The following is a 17,593-nucleotide window of genomic DNA, read 5'->3' as shown; positions in this document are numbered from 1 at the left end:
AGAGAAAGGGGGTAGTTTCACAGGACCGTATCTTTTCCCACTTGATCTCCATTCGGTGTCTATCAAAACCTACCGAAAAGACTGCAAATACTTGTGCACATGTATCAGCTACTTAACAGACAAGAAAGGAATGGGGAAAGGGAAAATGAAAATATAGAGAAAAATGTACTGTAGTAGTCAGAATGTGGTGGAACCAAATTGAGAATGTCTTCTTGGTCTGGAGAACAGAAATCTGGAGTGAAGTAACAGGTTCCCCTTTTAGTACACACCTCCTGTGCACACCGATTACGGCCACAGGGTCTTGCTTGTTACTCTGGACAACAGATGTCTCCATATGTCTTCATTAACAGCTCAAACTTTCATCTTAATTTATTAGGTCAATTTCTTCAGTGGGTAGTCAGGCAGGCGGATAGAAAGGAAAAGCTTGGGTAGGTGTGTAAGGGAGATGCTGAAGAACTGGTTTGCAAATTTAGGGAGGAATGTGGAACACATTCAAGTTATGTTATTGGAGGAAATCAGGATATACTCATGGGAACTGGAGAGGTGTGTGTAGTTGCCAGATGGGAAGGCTGGAGAGGAAGAAAGGGAAACACTAGAGGAGATAAAGTTTTGTAATATATGATAGGAAAGGTCAAATCTGGCCTTCTTTATAGGTTCCCTGCAGGTAAATTTGTGCAGAATGGAACACAAAACACCCATGAACATTGCTGGCATTCAGCCAATTTACACCAATATAGTCAGACCAGTCCTGAAACTATTGAAATACTTCCATTTCGGCTGATAGAGCAGTTGCTTCCCTGAGCTCCCCAGTGCCTTTTCACTGTGCTAGCTGCCCTTCTCAACTTCTGGAGCCTCTGCAAGGTTTTCAGCTGCCGCTTCAGTAAGGCTCCGGAACCTGGCCCCAGTCCTTTCTGATGACTTATGTCGAAACAGGGAGCAAATGTTTATATATCATTCCTGCCAATAAAGGCAATGACCTAGGTCATTTGCCATGTTCTAAGTGTTGAGAGGGTTCCAATTACCAAGGCCTCCAGACTCAAACCAGATTTTTACAGTACAGAGAGAATCCCTCCACCAATTGGTCTTAACTTACTTTTTTTAAAAAAAGTTATAGTGAAATGTACACAACAAAATTTACCATTTAACCATTTTTAAGTGTACAATTTAGTGGTATTGTTATTTTTGCAGACTTCTTGCCAAAAATGCAATTCTTATCGTATTTAGACTATTTCCAAGAAAGGATTCCTGGGGGCTTTGAGAGCTGTGCTTTGGCTCACACTGCTTCCTCCACTTAGAAAGCTTTGCTCTTTAATTTGCCTGTTAAAAGCCTAAATATATTTCTCTATGAGCACCAGATCTTCACTAATTTCTCACAGCTGAGACTAAGCCCAGCTTGACCTATACACACAGCTTGAAACTTTCAGTTATTTCCATATCTGCCTTGCGTTATTATTTTTTGTGTGTATGTTATGTATTAACGGCTAGACACATGTTTCTCAAAGTATTGTTCAAGAATCACCTGTAATAGAATCATCTGTTTTAAAAGAGACCCCAGGGTCAAAAATTCATTTAATAAGCCTGAAAAGGGGCCCAGAACCTACATTTAAGTTCCTAAGGGGTCTTATGCATACCAGAGTTTGAGAGCAAAGTTCTAGTCAACTGTCTCTCTTTTTTTTGTTTTTTTTTTAAGACAACTGCTTCTTAAAGGGTAGGTGTTGTGTCTTGTCTTCCCTATCTTCACATCTTTTGCAGCACATAGTGCTTGGTACTCAATAAACCTTGAAATGGGTAACTCAGCTGACTATACCAGATACATAAATATGTTTTCTCTTAATCTCTATGTTTTAGACAACTGTTTGTTCGTTTGTTTGTTTTTCATGGCCAAAGTTTAGTCCTACTTCTGCTAAAAGCACCTCAATTTCCTTGTTTCTATGTAGAAAATGTTTTCTCCAAATTTTAACTGTATCTGAGCTCCATAATGTAGGGGAGAAAAACTTATTTTTCCTCTACTTTTCTGGATTCTTAGCTGAGACAAAAATCAAATTAACTCAGAGAGGTAGCTTTATAATTTAGGCTTATATATCATCTTAGTAAGGAAAGGAGAATGAGGATGCAGGTCTCTTCAGGTAAATGACTAAAAAATTTTTTTAATTTTTCAATTACCACCGACATAGGATATTATATTAGTTGTAGGTGCACAACATAGTGATTAGACATTTATATAACTTATGAATTATCACCCCAGTAAGTACTACCCATCTGGCACCACACAGTTATTACAATATTTTTGACTATACTCCCAATGCTCTACTTTATGTTCCCATAACTGTTTTTATAACTGGCAATTTGTAAATCTTGATGCCTTCTCCTTTTTCATCCTTCTCCTCCAACCCCACTCCCATCTGGCAACCATAAATTTGTTCTCTGTATCTGTGAACTTGTTTGTTTTGTTTGTTTATTTTGTTTTTTTTAAATTCCACATATAATATTATATGGTATTTGTCTCTCTCTGACCCATTTCACTTAGCATAATACCCTCTAGGTTCATCCACATTCTTGCAAAAGGCAAGATTTCATTCTTTTTTTTATAGCCAAGTAATATTCCATCGTAGATATATAGCACCTCTTTTTTTATCCATTCCTCTATTGCTGGACACTTAGGTTGTTTCTATATCTTGGCTATCATAAATAATGCTGCAATAAACAGAGGGGCACATATATCATTTCAAATTAGTGTTTGGGATTTCTTTGGATAAATATCCAGAGGTGGAATTGCTGGGTCATATGGTAGTTTTATTTCTAATTTTTTAAAGAACCACTATACTGTTTTCCATAATGGCTGCACCAATTTATAATTCAACCAACAGTGCATGAGGGTTCCCTTTTCTCCACAATCTTGCCAATACTTGTTATTTGTTGACTTATGGATGATAGCCATTTGACAGGTAGTAGGTGACATCTTATTGTCACCTACTTGCATTTTAACTTGCATTTCCTTGATAATTAATGATGTTGAGCATCTTTCCATACGTCTATTGGCCATCTATAAGTCCTCTTTGGAGAGATATCTATTCAAATTTTCTGCCCATTTTCTAATTGAATGTTTTTGGTGTTATATGAGTTCCCTACATATTTTTAATATTAACCCCTATCTATGTATCATTTTTGTTAATAGTTTCCTTTGCTATGCAAAAAGAGAGTAAGTGATTTTTAGGAAAGATGAATAGTCCCTAAGAATAGATGGAAGGTGTCATAATTTTTGACAAGATTTGTCCATTGAGAAGACTGATTTATTTTTGTGACAAGATTTGTCTGGATGTGGTGTCAGGCCTAGTCTCCTCTTCTGTTATGAGAATCAGTCCTCCCTAGTTTTTAAAACTTCTGTGAAGGGAATTTAGGACAATCGAGTTCCTTTTGGAGGATCTGTCTTTAGGCAGATTAAAGAAGTTCAGAGAAAGCCTCTCGATGCTTTTGCTGTTGTTCAAGTGCCTATAACTCAAAATAATCAATATGCCAAAGTGGCATATTTTGAGACAGCATATCTTGAAGTCCTTCAGTCATATTTTAGGATGACATATTCTGTTACCCTTCGAGAGCAACCCCAGGTACTAATCATGAACTCTAAAATTTGAGACTTATAACTTTAGGAGGTAACAAGATATCAGTGATAGGAACTTTTCTCTTCCGAATACAAATCAACCTCTTTGGGGAGAACTGCAAATGTCAAAAGACAGACTAGTCCATTAGGAAATATATCAACTGAATTTTTTCATTGCTAATTTTCTAAAAAAATATGTATTTAATTAAAATGATAAACATCAAATTATATTTTAATGTGTAAGTCTTGAAAAGATATTTTAAATTATAATTATATAGTTCCCTATATATTTGGCTTAAAAAGAAATCAGAGGCTACACACACAGATAGAAGGTAATTATGTGAGGGGATGGAGGTGTTAACTAAACCTATTGTGGTAATCATTTTGCAATATATATGTGTATCAAATCACCACATTGTACACTTTAAATTTATATATGTTATATGTAAATAATACCTCATTAGAGCTGGGAAAAAAGAAATCAGGTAAAAAATGGAGGACTTGACATATGTAGAGTTTTTAAACAATATTATTGATAGTATTTTCAAACATCTTTTGCAATAACCGTGAAGAATGAGAAATATAAGAAAGTAAGTGACTTGCCTTACCAGCTCATAGTGAAAAAGTCTTATCCTTACAGTGGAAACCAAACCAAAAGTACACTGGAAAAATTGCACAATACTTCTCATGTTATGCTTGCATATTGTATCTCCAACTGGGCACTGTTCCAGTTGTATATGAAAACAATTCCCGAGATTTAGATTTTCTTTAAATTAGGACATACTTATTCATCAGGAAATATCTCCCATCAAGCAGCCTTTGGAAGATATTGCTACTCATAATCTGAGATATCAGACATATTTTCTTCAGCAATGACTAAAAAATTAAAATGAACATTAAAAGCTTGGAACTTTAAACGAAAAAGAAAACAAAACCCAGCTTCTATTGAGAAGACTAATATGTTTGAGACCTAGACCTTTAAAGAAACACAGAATAGCTCGCTGGCACATCTGAATCTCACAATTGTCTTTCAAAAACTTGTGGTATAGCTCTGGCTCTGCTAATTTCTGACAAGCACAGCATTCGATTTCACTAAATTAAATTCTCCACTACCTGTGAATCAAATGATAGCAATTATGTTCAATGCTGTCTATGTCCTAGAGGTTCCCACTATGAAGAATTTACAAATAAAAAGTACTATGAAAATGACAAATGATGGTAATATAAATAGAGATCATTTGTGTTTTCAAATTGCAGTTTACTCCCAGTCTCAACTGATGCTTTTTTAAAATTTTATTTCTATTGCTATTACTAGAAATTGTATGGGCTTCCTTATCATCCTGTTGTCACTGACTTCCAAGTGGTCAGTCAGGATAGCATGGCAACTGTGCCCACTTGGGCAGCACATATACTAAAATTAGAATGATACAGAGAAGATTAGCATGGTCCCTGTGCAAGGATGACACGCAAATTCGTGAAACACTCCACATTTTGTGCAGTGCCCCAGCTCCTCTCTCTCACACACACACACACACACACACACACACTAGCATGATACTGTATACAGAGGCAAGGGTTTTCCAGTAAAGAGAAATAGCTATATAGGAATGCTATAAGGCTTTTTTTTTTTTTGTCTTTGGAATTAAAATTCAGGAATATCATGCTGTGTCGTGTTGATTAAATGCAGGAGATAAATTTAGAAAGAACAGTCAACTTCATTTCCAGCTATGCTTTTTAAAAAAAATGCTTATAACAGCTTTATTCTCAATAACAATCCAGATGTTCCTCAATGGATAAACTGTCAAACAAACTGGTACTTCCATACCATGGAATTAACTATTGATTCGTTTGACAATCTGAAAGAACCTCCAGAGAACCATACCAAGTGAGAAAAGCCAATCATAATATGTTATATATTGTATCATTCATTTCTGTAACATTCTAGAAACAAGAAATTATAGGCATGGAGTAGAGATTAGTGGTTGCCAGGGTTAAGAAAGGGATGGATGTAGGACAGAAATGGGTGTGGTTTATCCAGTATACTTTAGATAATATGTTGTGGATTATAATTTTAAAAACTCTTTTACTAAGGTATAACTTATATATGTACATGTATGGATGTGCATAAATTGTGTTAATTATAAATATGCAGTTCAAAGAATTTTTATTATGTATACACCCAGGTAACTTTCATTCAGATCAAGATATAGAAAATTTTCTGCTCTCCAAAAAATACTTTAATTTCATTTAAAATAATATATTTAGATTGAAATGAAAACAAATGAAACATTTAAGTATTTGACATGTCAAAATATTTAAATAAAATGTGATAAAACATTACAGAAAACTTGAAAAATTAAGAGAAGAAACAAATTATCCATTGTTTTGCCACCTTAATAAAACTACTTTAATTTCCAATAACTTCATTCATCTTTTTTCATGTTTTCTAAATTATAAGCAGAGTAGTATATATAAAATTTCAAATTCTGCTTTTTTTACCTGATATTGAGTCATATGCATTTTTTTATGATGTTTCATGATTCCTTGTATTTATAATTATTCGATCCAGCATTGACAAACATACTAAAATTTTCTTAACAGCATTTTGCTCTTTGCTGTGATGAAAATTTTTGTATATAGGAATTTTTTTCAATTTGGCAAGTGGGTTTTCAAATACCCATTTTACTAAAAACAAAGAAAACCCACACCTTTTTTTTAGTACTGTCAGGGAGGAACAACCTTTCCTCTACCCTCAAGGTTCTTCCGGCTGGTTTAATAATCAAATAGACATGAGACAGAGTAACAAGAGAAAATAACCAAATTTCATACATACTTATGGATTGGAACCCCCCATATGTGAGGGAGACAGAGAGCCCATATGCAGGGCAGGTTCAGAGATAGAAAGGGCACATGGGTGTATAAGACATCTTGAGCTAGGGATGAGGTAAGGCGTCTTGGGGCTTCAGTAGGTCACTGCAGGGAGAACACATGTTCAGTAATTATTAATTTGTCCTGTCATATAGATAAATAAAAGTCATTTCTGGTGATAATTCTTATCAAAGGCTGGGCTCTTAATTTAAATCCTTCTAGATAATTAAGGTGGGGCGGAAGTTTCTCTTGAGTGCACAAAGTCTTGGTGGTCTTCAGCTCAAAATAATTCACATAGCACTGAGGTGCATCTTGGGATGGCTCTTTCTGAATCCCTATGGTATCTTTGCCAAGACCTCAACTTTATTGACTTATTCTTCAACAAACATAGGATCACAGTACACAGGTCTGAAAGAGGCCTTGGAATTAACAGTTCTGCCTAATTTCTGTAAGATTTCCAAGAGACCGTCATCCAATTTTAGTAAGACCACTCTGCTGGTTTTAGAAATGCTATTGGCATATTCATTATGGACACATAAGACTAATGTGTAGATTTTTTGAGCCAGCCTCTCAGGCTTCCCTATGTTACCATTGCCACCGCCCCACCACACTGCAGTAACTTCTATCCACTAATTCTAGTTATTTATTTGCCATTCTTCCTCTTTGTGCTCACTATATTCTGTTTCTCTATTGAATTCCTCCCCACCCTTCTGCACCCTGCTTTCTGACCCTGGAGCCTGGCCTGAATGAACTAAATTGGCTCATGGCTGCTAGGGCCCCCATTAAGGAGGAAGGAGCGTGAAGTGGGGTTATTTTACTCTCCTGGTTGCCTCCATGCAGGATCACTTAAAGCCAGATCACTTAATGTCCCTTCATTAAGGAGCATACCTCCTCTCAAGGTGAACTTCGCCACAAAACTTTTCTGAGTTTCTCTTTCTTGCACATCCTTTCAGGCATAGGATAATGGCCCTAGGATACTGCTCTATCCTTGTCCCTCTTGAAAACCCCATCTAGATTATCCTAATTTGAGAAAAACATCTGTTTGCTGTTTCCTGCTTGGATGTGTCTGACTCTGTAACCATATTGTCCCAAAACCTGGAGTTATAACTATTTGCCTTATTGATTCTGGTGGTTGAACGATCCAGAAAACACTGGCACAGCTCACCCTACTCACCTAGTATTTATCACTGCATTGCTCAGTTACTTCACAATTCACTGTCAGAATGGGAAACTTTACTCATGAATTTGGGTGATAAAGTTCATTCTAAATCACTTATGTAATAAAAGAGTTTGTTTTGCTTTCCTTTAAAGTTCAGATTTTTATCTCATGGAAATTTCATGTCAAATAAGTATTTTTGCTAGAGCTATTTTATTAATAGCATGAATATAAGACATTAGAGATAGATATGTATTTTCCTTTGGTGAATATTCAATGCAATGGATGAAATAATAACTCTGGTAATCACACTTCAAAAAAAAAGAAAGAGTACTGTAATTATTTTGTATCTGTAAGACAAGCTCCTGTGAAATAATTCTTCCAGACCTTTGGGAGTATTATTTGGCAAGTTGCTTTCTGGGTGTACTTAGCCTAAGTTTTCATTTTATAGTGCAAATGTTTTTTGAGTATTAAGGACATGCTAAAAAGGTTAAGACAAAATATAATTGCTAGGTTAATTATTTTCTTCTAGAAGGAATGCTTCAAACTGGATAAAAAGAATGAAGAAATCCCAAGTATTTACTCAATTTATTATATCAATTTTTTGGTATGATTCTTCTGACTACTGGTTGAACTTATTTTGCTCTTACAGAAGATAGGGTTTGGATCAATAAGTGGAAAAACATGTAAAAGGCTAAATCAAGGCCAAAAGAAACTTGCGCTTCCTCACCATGTATTGAGCAGTTATCTCTTCTCATTTTCTTTACTGGATCTTATCCATTTCCATGTCTCCAATGACCACCAATCACAGATGACTCCCAAAATAAATCTCAAGCATAGACCTACCTGCATTCCAGATCCATAAATACAACCATATTCTTGACATTGCCAAGTGGAGATGTCCTCCAAATACCTCAAATTCATGACTTTTCTTTTCTGTATTCAGGTTTGCTTCTCTTCCTGTGTTCTCTGCTTCAGAGAATGACACCACCATCTACCCTGATACACAAGGCAGACACCTAGGGATCACCACTGAAACATTATTCTCTTTGTCCCCTCAACACACCTCATCCACTTTCTCCCCAAAATATATCTCAAAACATATCCACTTTGTCCTCCAGGACCAACTCCCTAGTCCTGCTACCCTCACCTCTTGTTTTTGCCCAAACAACTCAGTCACTTCTTAACTGGTTTCTCAATATCTACTCTTTCTATCTTTTCAACTAGTTTTCATACTACAGCTCAAGTGACTGTTTTGAAACATAAATATGTTCATGTTACACACACCTACATGCGTGTGCGCACACACACACACACCACACACACACCACACACACACACACACACACACACACACACACACACACCTTTCTTCCTTCATTAAAACTTGAGTGCCTTCCTTTTTCTTTTATCATAAAAATCAAAATTTTAACATGGCCTATAAGTCACTGCACATTCTGGTCCTGTCCTATTTCTCCAATCTTATTTCTACTCTACCACTTATTAACTGCATAGCCTTGGATAAGTTACTTCTCTGTGTCTCAGTTTCTTCATCTTTAAAATGGGAATAATACTAGTATCATTCACTTAGGATTGTTGTGAAGATCAGTGTAAAGTGCTTAAAACTTACGTAGTAGACACTCAATAAATATTAGCTCTTATTAACACATCTTAGCTCTTTCAGTCACTGACATTTTTTCTCATAGGTGTTATATTTCCTTCCACCATAAGGCCCTTGCTCAGTGTGTTCGCTCTGGAGCACTAATTCCTCCCATCACAAACTGGCATCATTTCTTCCAGGAGGCCTTCATGATCTCATTGACTACATCAAGTCCTTCTCTTGCATGATTTCATAACAATATACACTTTTCCTTAACAGCACTTATTACAATTATATTTTTACATTTATTTAGGCATTCACATGACTCTTTTTCCTCTGTCTCTTGGCTGCAAGTCCATGAGGACAGGGCCAATGGGATCATTTCTCCCCCTTAATGCTGTATCCTTAGCACATAACGTCTTGCCTGGCATCAAACAGGTATTCGATAAATGAGTTGCATGAAGAAAAGGAATCTCATTGTACCCTGAGAGGAGTTCCAAGGCAATGGGGCTCTCTGACATTGTTCACAAATACCTTTTTCCTCTGCCAAATAGCAGCACCTGTGTGAGAAAGAATGGGTGTTTCTCAAGGAAACTCTACCAGACCGTAGACTTCTTGTTAAGTTTTTTCAGAATTTTGATGATTACTCCCTTCTCTATGTTTAGGTCATCCTTAAGAGTACTATTTCTAGTAGACATATGGTTCCAAAAACATGCTCCTTGTAAGTCCAAACTTACACATACAAAACAGTAATACTCATTTGAAGAACTGTCACAGGAGAGTTTAGCCATTGATATCTGTCATGACCAGCAGATATCAGACAAGTTGTTATCCTGGCACCTTTGATCGTCTTTTCCTCTGGTCTGATTCTAGTTTGCTCCATTTTAACTTGTTCCTTCCTTATAGTGCTACACAAGGGTGAAATAATAATAAGAGCTAACATTTATTGGGTGTTAGTGTTTGCTATTGCTAGGCACTATGCCATGCTTTCTCTATATATTATTTCACTAACTGTTAATTAGAGAAAGGAAATCTCTCAGGTAAATGCTATTATTATCCTCATTTTACGGTTGAGAACATGGACGTTTGGCGTGATAAGGAAACTTGCCTTATGCTATAGGGCCGATGAGTAGTGGAGACAGATTTTGAACCCAAGTAGTCTGATATGACCTCTTGTACCTTTATGTGATGCCCCACACTGCCTATGTACCACTAATGATGTCTTACTGATTCTAACTCATTAGCCTTTCATCCTTTTGGGTAAGTGCCAAACACCATTCAAACTGTCATCTTAAATTTCCCAACACATTGTAAACACAGACATCATACACCTTGGAATCAGATGGCAAAGTTATCCAGATTCAAAACAGAACACATCTTGATCTGTGATTGGTATCTCATGAATGTGGGCACAACATAGGCACTCAATAAATACCTATTTACTGAATGAAATATGGATCACACCATTCAAACTGTCATGCACCCTTTAATAGGATGGTGAATATTTTTTTACACAATTCAGTGTCCTCTCTAACAGTGTAGAGTGAAAGATTTTCTTTGTAATTCATTCTCTATGACCCAGACAATCCGATCATAAATGCATAGCCTGGACAACCATCCATACACTGATTCCACGACTATTGATTGGCTAAGGTACAGTGTGTCTTGCCTTTGTCTTACTGGAGAATGGACTCATTTTTTCGTCTAATGACTGTATCACCTGGTATCTCTTCTGTCTTCTCTCCTTTCCTAGTCCGGCCTATGCAGTGCTTCTCTCTGTGATGCTCCACACAGGCATGAAAGTTTCACTGTTACTGTTATCTGTAAGACCTTCTCTCTTGAGCCTGACCTCTGTTGTACAGCAATAGGTACCTTGCTGTAGATTCCATAGTGACTATGATTTTTAGTAACCATTTCTATCTAAAATAAACTCATTATAATAAAAAATAATTCTTGTCTCTTATTGTGAAGAAATATATATTCACTATTTTTTAAATTTCACATCAGCAGCCCAAATAACTATTATATAGATAATATTTAAAGAACTTTACTATATATTCAATGCTGAGCTAACAAAATTATATTTCTATTCCAAATTTACAGATGAAGAAAATCCACCAACGTGTGAAAAGACTTTCTTAAGATCCTTAGCTGGTATGTGCGAGTCTGGATTTACACTTAGGTCTAGCCACTTTTAACGCCAGCAATCTCTATCACTGACAACATCTTTTTTAAAGGCCAATTAGCATTCTGTTGTATAACTATACCAAAATACTTAACAGGGCCTTCCCTATTATTGGATTTTCTGCTTATTTCTGCGTCTTAAAATATTAGAAATAGCACTTTGAAGAACATTAAAGTTAAATTGTTTCTTTGAAGTAAAAGTAGTATTATCGTTTCTCTCAGAGTACATAAGTAATATATACTTACTGTAAAAAAATCAAGCGATACATAACATTTTAAGGGAGAAGGTAAATATCATTTGATATTCTACTACTCTGTAATAACTGCCTTACCATTAACACTTTGCTGTTCACAATCTTATGGTTTTTTATTCAACCACACATGTATACCATACATTATCTCACATAAATGGACTCTTATGTTTTTACCTCTTTTCTCCAATAAATTTTATATATGGAAGTAGACAAGAGATTCATTTTTTATTTTATAAAAATGGGATTGTTTAGTTTACAAAAGTAAGAAAGAGAAATAACTTCTCTCCAATTTATTCTTTTCACTTAAAAATACACCATGAGAGGCTTCTGCCCAAGACAGCAGAGTAGATTAATGCTGCACTTGCCTCCTCCCATGACCACATCAAAATTACAACTAAACTACAGAAAAAAAAAAATCATTGAGAACTACCTGAAGACTAGCTAAACAGAAGTCTTATACTTAAGAATTTACAAAAGAAGCCATGACAAGACTCATTGGAGGGGCAGAGACACAGAACAGGCAGGCCCCATACTCATGATATGGCAATTAAGAAACAAGGGTATATCTTGGCTGCAGTGGTTCCCCGCTGAGGAGCAAGGGGTCCCAGCCCTGACAAGACTTCCAAACCCAGGGTTTCAATGCTAGGAAGAGAAGTCCCCATAACTTCTAGCTGTGAATAACAGCAGGGGTTGTGGCTGAGTGAGACAGAGGCTTCTGGAGTCCAAGGCGTTCCTCTTCAAAGGCTTGTTTACAGATTTCCTCACTAATGAACTCACTCACTTTGAGCTCCAGTGCTGGGGAAGCAACTCAAAAAGCATCAGGGACATACGAGGAAGAACTGAATTGTTTGGCTTCAGGGTGAGGGCTAGAGAGAAAACTCTCTCTGCCATTTTGTTTCTTTGTTGAGCCCTCCATCCACACAGCCTGAAGGTGCAAGCAGGGTCTAAGTCTGAGTCTCCCTCAACCTGGCTAATACCATAGGCTCTACCCAAGTGATTCTTTGAAACCCTACCACACCCAACTTGTAGGCCCACCCAAGCTGCTTCCAGTGGATTTTACATACAAATGATCTGTTTTGGCTCATGTTGCAAACTTTTCTAAAATTTATCAAAGATCCACAAACCCCAAAGAATCAGCATCTGGCCTTGACTTGCCCTGTACCTCTTGCCAAGAAATCTGGGGGATTATTTAAGGACATATTGAAATAATACATATATTAATTATTCCCCTTATAGAAAATAACTTTGATATTTTGATTTTAATAATTATTAGCATAGGAATAATATGTGGGATGATGGGAAGATATGTTTTCTCTCTCTCTCTCTCTCTCTCTCTCTCTCTCTCTCTCAAAACTGCCCTCCCTTCTCTCTTCAACATCCCTGCAAGGTCATTCTCCTTTTCTGAACTCCAGCAGTTGTCAATAATACCCCATTTAGCTCTTAATTCTGATGTATCCTTACTTTTCTCTGTTTTACATGTGTATGTATTGTGTTCCAGATGAGATTCCTTACCTAGGCTAGAGCTGAGCACATGGTAGAAGCTTGATTCTCACGAACTGATTATTATATCTTCCCTTAAAATCAACCTTCAAATAGTCAAACAGGACTGATGACATTCTTAGCATATGCCCTCTGAATTTTGAGGGTGGTCATTTTGATTAAATGCACAGATTGTCTCCTTTAACCTGTGATTAGTGGCATTTTTATTTCGTGTTACTTCTAAGATTGTTATCGCATTGCTTTTTGATATACTGCCAGCATTCATCAATTTACGAGAGGAAACCTTCAGATTAAAAAGCAACCTGTTAGACCACTTTCAGGTAATAGGAGAGGAAAAGTTAATAGTCATTTATTAAATACCCACTTAGATGGCAAGCAGTCTGCCAGGAATTTTACATAAGGTAGGAATGTTATTACAAATTTTCAGATGAGGGGATGGGGTTTCAGTAAATTTCAGTAACTCCTCTTAGCTTCAGTGGTAGAAAGGTAACTGTAAAGGAATTTGAAGTTTAACCTCACTGATAGGACTGAGAAAGTCAGCTCTTTTCCTGTACTTGCTTCATCTCTATATCTCGCTCTCCTACCCTCACTCCTACCAAACTAATATTTTGAGATAATGTGTAGAGCTCATAGCACAGTTTGACGCATGATATTCACTCCAAAAGTATTATCTCTTCTTCCTCTTACTCTCTTGTACTTCTATCCCCCAACCTCTACATACCTCTTTAAAATTAAGTGGCTCTTTTAAATCCATATCTAAATTGTAATTCATAGTAGGATTTATAAAAGTACATTGAGGGTGCTTTTATAAGACAATCCAAAGAGCAAATACTTAAATGTATGAGCTCCAGAACACATAACAGGACTTGGTATTTGCTCTGCAAATTCTTGTTGAGCTAAATTGGCATTTAAGAAATGTCTCTAGATTTAAATATAAAGTAATCACGTCTCACATTTGACTGAATCATGGTGTGCCTGTGTGCTCCACTTTTCAGTGGTTCCCTATTGCTTAATAAAGTTCATTTTGAGGGCCTGGCTTCCCAAACCTACATGGCCTCTTATCTGTCCAGCTGGCGACCTGTGCTTCTATATCCATTCCTTGTCGCAGGCAAATTGGCTTAGTCAACTTCCTCAAACAAAGGGTTTAAAGATCTTTGGCTTTTCCGTTTTAAAGCTTATTATTTAGGAAAGCACTCTACACATCTCGCCTTATCTGTTTCTTTGTTCATGCCATTTCTCTATTTCAAATACCTTTGTGTCTATTTCTGTCAGTTGAAATCTTCCCTCCTCCACATTCTTTAAGGTATTTTGCAGTGGCAACACCCTCCATGCCACATACCCTGACTTCCTTGGCAAAAAATGATCTCTGAGTACCTAGACCCGTGGTTTGCTCCCTAGTCATGACAGTCTTCCCATATAGCCTTGATTATAGTTATTAGTGTACATATTTAATCTAGTCTGTTAGATTTAATCATCTTGATGCAGAAATTTTGTGAAGTTTCTCAAGTGGTGCCTTGTATAGGTGGGTTACTCTGTAAGTGGGAATTAAACTGAATGAATGGAAAATGCGCACAAAAATGATACTGGTAGTCCCCTCTCCTTTTTAGGAAAAAGATTTTAAGCTACTCCATAAGTTACTTATAGCCAATACTTTCTTAACTAGAGAGTCATTCTGTTTTCATTAGCTAGAAAACAATTTTGGATGGAATCTGAAATTTGGAGGGAAATATTTTAAAGTTCTGCTGGGTAGTTAAGAAAACGAGAACAAGTGTCAACCTGTTTATTTACTGCAAATGTTAACAATAAGAAAGCAAAATATCCCCCATTGCATTGTCAGCTCATTTGGCTGCAAGAATATTTAATCCTTAGCATTACTCTTAAAATAGAAGAAAGCGATGAATAAATAATAATGAGTGAGACCCTTGCTTCAAACAGATGGGCCTTAGAAGAAATAATCCCCAGCTTCCGATGTAACAACCTAGGGAAACACAAACCTACTTCTGATGACAAGAGTGTGGGCGGAAAACTGGGCTCTAATCATAAGGTGGAAGGCAGTGGTTCTTATATATAACTCATTTTAAATGAGTTATTAAACCCAACCCTACTTTTCTATCTCTTCTCTAGGATGGGGGTCGCCTCTGTTGGAGTCTTCTGGAAGCAGCTTTTGATTGAGGGCGTCAAAGTGACTTGTGATATATTCCCACTAAAACTCTACAGGAATAGGGAAGAGCAACTGGGAAGAAAGAAAAGGAGGCCAAGAAAGAGAAAATACTGAGCAAAGTTTTATGGAGAGTAATTTTAGTTCAATCCTATAGGAAGTTCTAGAGAGACACTACAGGTCAAGGCTGTCAAATAGAAATATAAGACAAGCTACACATGTCACTTTAAATGTTGAAGTATTCACATTTTTAAAGGAGGTGAAATTAATTTTAATGTTTTATTTAACACTATATAAAAATCATTATTACTTTAATGTGTAATCAGTAGAAATATCATTACATTCTTCCTACTAATTCTTTGAAATCCAGTCTGTATTTTACACTTTCAGCACCTCATGATATGGACTAGCCACATTTCAAGTGCTCAGGAGCCACATATATAAGTTATTGTGTTGTACAAAACAGGTCTAGGTGATTCCTTAGAGTTATGCTGATCAGGTTGAAGGAGCTGAATTATTTTCATCTTTGCCTTGCTTAGTTAAGGGCAGTCCCTGGACATGTAATCTCAGGTACTTCAGTGTTCCTTACAGGCAGGCAACTGAGGTGAGTCCTTCTCTTCCAGCTTTAAGTTTTTAAATCTCAGGAAAAAACACTCTGACTGGCTTGATTTAGGTTTTGTGTCCATTTTTTGAACTAACTACAGAAGCCAAGAGAGTTAGCATCATAATTTTTCCAGTTGAGTCATGAGTTGATATAAGGAAGAAAAATAATGTTCCCTTTACTCTTGTGAATTCTTAACTGAGACACCTATAACAAAAGACAAATTAAGAAAAAAACAAACAGAAAGTTGTTAACATGTGGGAGATACCCAAGTAAAAATGAATAACTCTTAGAGGTGGCTTTGAATTCAAACTGAAATACCATCTTAATAGGGAAACGGAGAGAGGATGTAGGCCTCTTAGGGGAGAGTAAATGATTTGTAGGAAAGATAAATGGGCTTTTAGAAGAATAGATGAAAGGTGTAATAGTTTGTGACAAGGTTTGCCTAGTCTCCGCTCCTGTGATGAGAGTGAGTCTTCCCTGGTTGATGAAACTTCTAGGAGGGGATTTATGACAACTGAGTTCCTTTTGAAGGATCTATTTTTAAGCAGTTAGGAATTCAGAGAAAGCCTCTCCCTGCATTTGCTCTTTTTCAAGTGCCCACAGCTCAAAATAATACGCCAAAATGACATATTTTGAAGTGACATTTCATGAACTTCTACAGTCATATTTTGGGGGTGGCGTATCCTGCTCTCTTCACTAACCTGCAAGTAAGAGTAAACAGAAAAAATTGAAGTTGGGAGTACAGATATAGTAACAGGACAATTATGTTATCTACACATCTGTCTCAATGTGTGCCATTGTTGGCATTCAATTTTTTAAAAATAGTAGCATATTTTATTAGAAATCCACTATTTTATACAGAATTACAGAGTCTGGGTTTAATTTTATACAAGTCAATACAGTTCATGGTGTTTGAAAGACTCCATTTTTCTCTGAATGTATTTCCACCCTGAATCCAGTTTTATCTCATGGGCGGTGGTTCCTAGTGTTGGTTTTTGTTTGTTTGCTTGTTTGTTTGTTTTTCAGAAATTTAAGGAAAAATAATTAATGTTTAAAAAACTAGAAAACACTAGGATTTCTAGGCAGTTCCAATGCTTGTCTTTATGATTTCAGAGGTACTGTAGTTTCTTGGGATCCATTGTCCCTTTCAGAACTGCCTGCGGTCCAAAGCTCCCCAGATGTTTGAGGATTGATGTGCATCTTGAAGTTTGAATTCTCATGGGAGTCCCATGGGAATTCTTATACTATGACTCATTTATGACTCTTTTTCGATATGATTTTACATCCATCAAATGCCCCGCAAGTCTTTAAGATTCCATCGCAAGCAAGGCAATTCGCAAATGAGAATAAGTTCCTTAGGTTTCATTTAATTGTAAATAAATTCTTTATTTCCTTGAGAAAACTAGAGTGTACCAAGAATGGAGGTTCTGGAATCAAACTATTTGATGTCATATACCAGCCATACCACTTCTTAGTTGTGTGACTTTGGGCAAATTACTTTACTCCTTAAGTTCTCAGTTCCATCTTCTGTGAAATAGGGTAATAACTGTACCTACTTCATAGTGTTGTAATGATTTAACAGAATAATTCATGTGGATTTCTAATGATAGTACCTGTCACTTAGGAAGCATTTAATAAATATTAACTAGTGGGCAAGAGAAGTAAGATGTA

The 17,593-nt window shown here is 36.4% G+C and overlaps 1 non-coding gene across 1 annotated transcript; it reads left to right on the top strand.

The window, feature by feature from the left end:
* The first annotated feature begins 4,985 nt into the window (after positions 1-4,985).
* On the top strand, positions 4,986-5,092 carry LOC118608805. Its single transcript, XR_004953186.1, has one exon. It is a non-coding gene; the product is annotated as a U6 spliceosomal RNA (small nuclear RNA).
* The last annotated feature ends 12,501 nt before the right edge of the window (positions 5,093-17,593 follow it).

The sequence above is a fragment of the Rousettus aegyptiacus genome, unplaced genomic scaffold (genome assembly GCF_014176215.1).
Source record: "Rousettus aegyptiacus isolate mRouAeg1 unplaced genomic scaffold, mRouAeg1.p scaffold_m13_p_10, whole genome shotgun sequence".
Classification (NCBI taxonomy): Eukaryota; Metazoa; Chordata; class Mammalia; order Chiroptera; family Pteropodidae; genus Rousettus; species Rousettus aegyptiacus.
The sequence above is the reverse complement of the archived record's forward strand: the minus strand, read 5'-3'. Positions and strand labels throughout refer to the sequence as shown.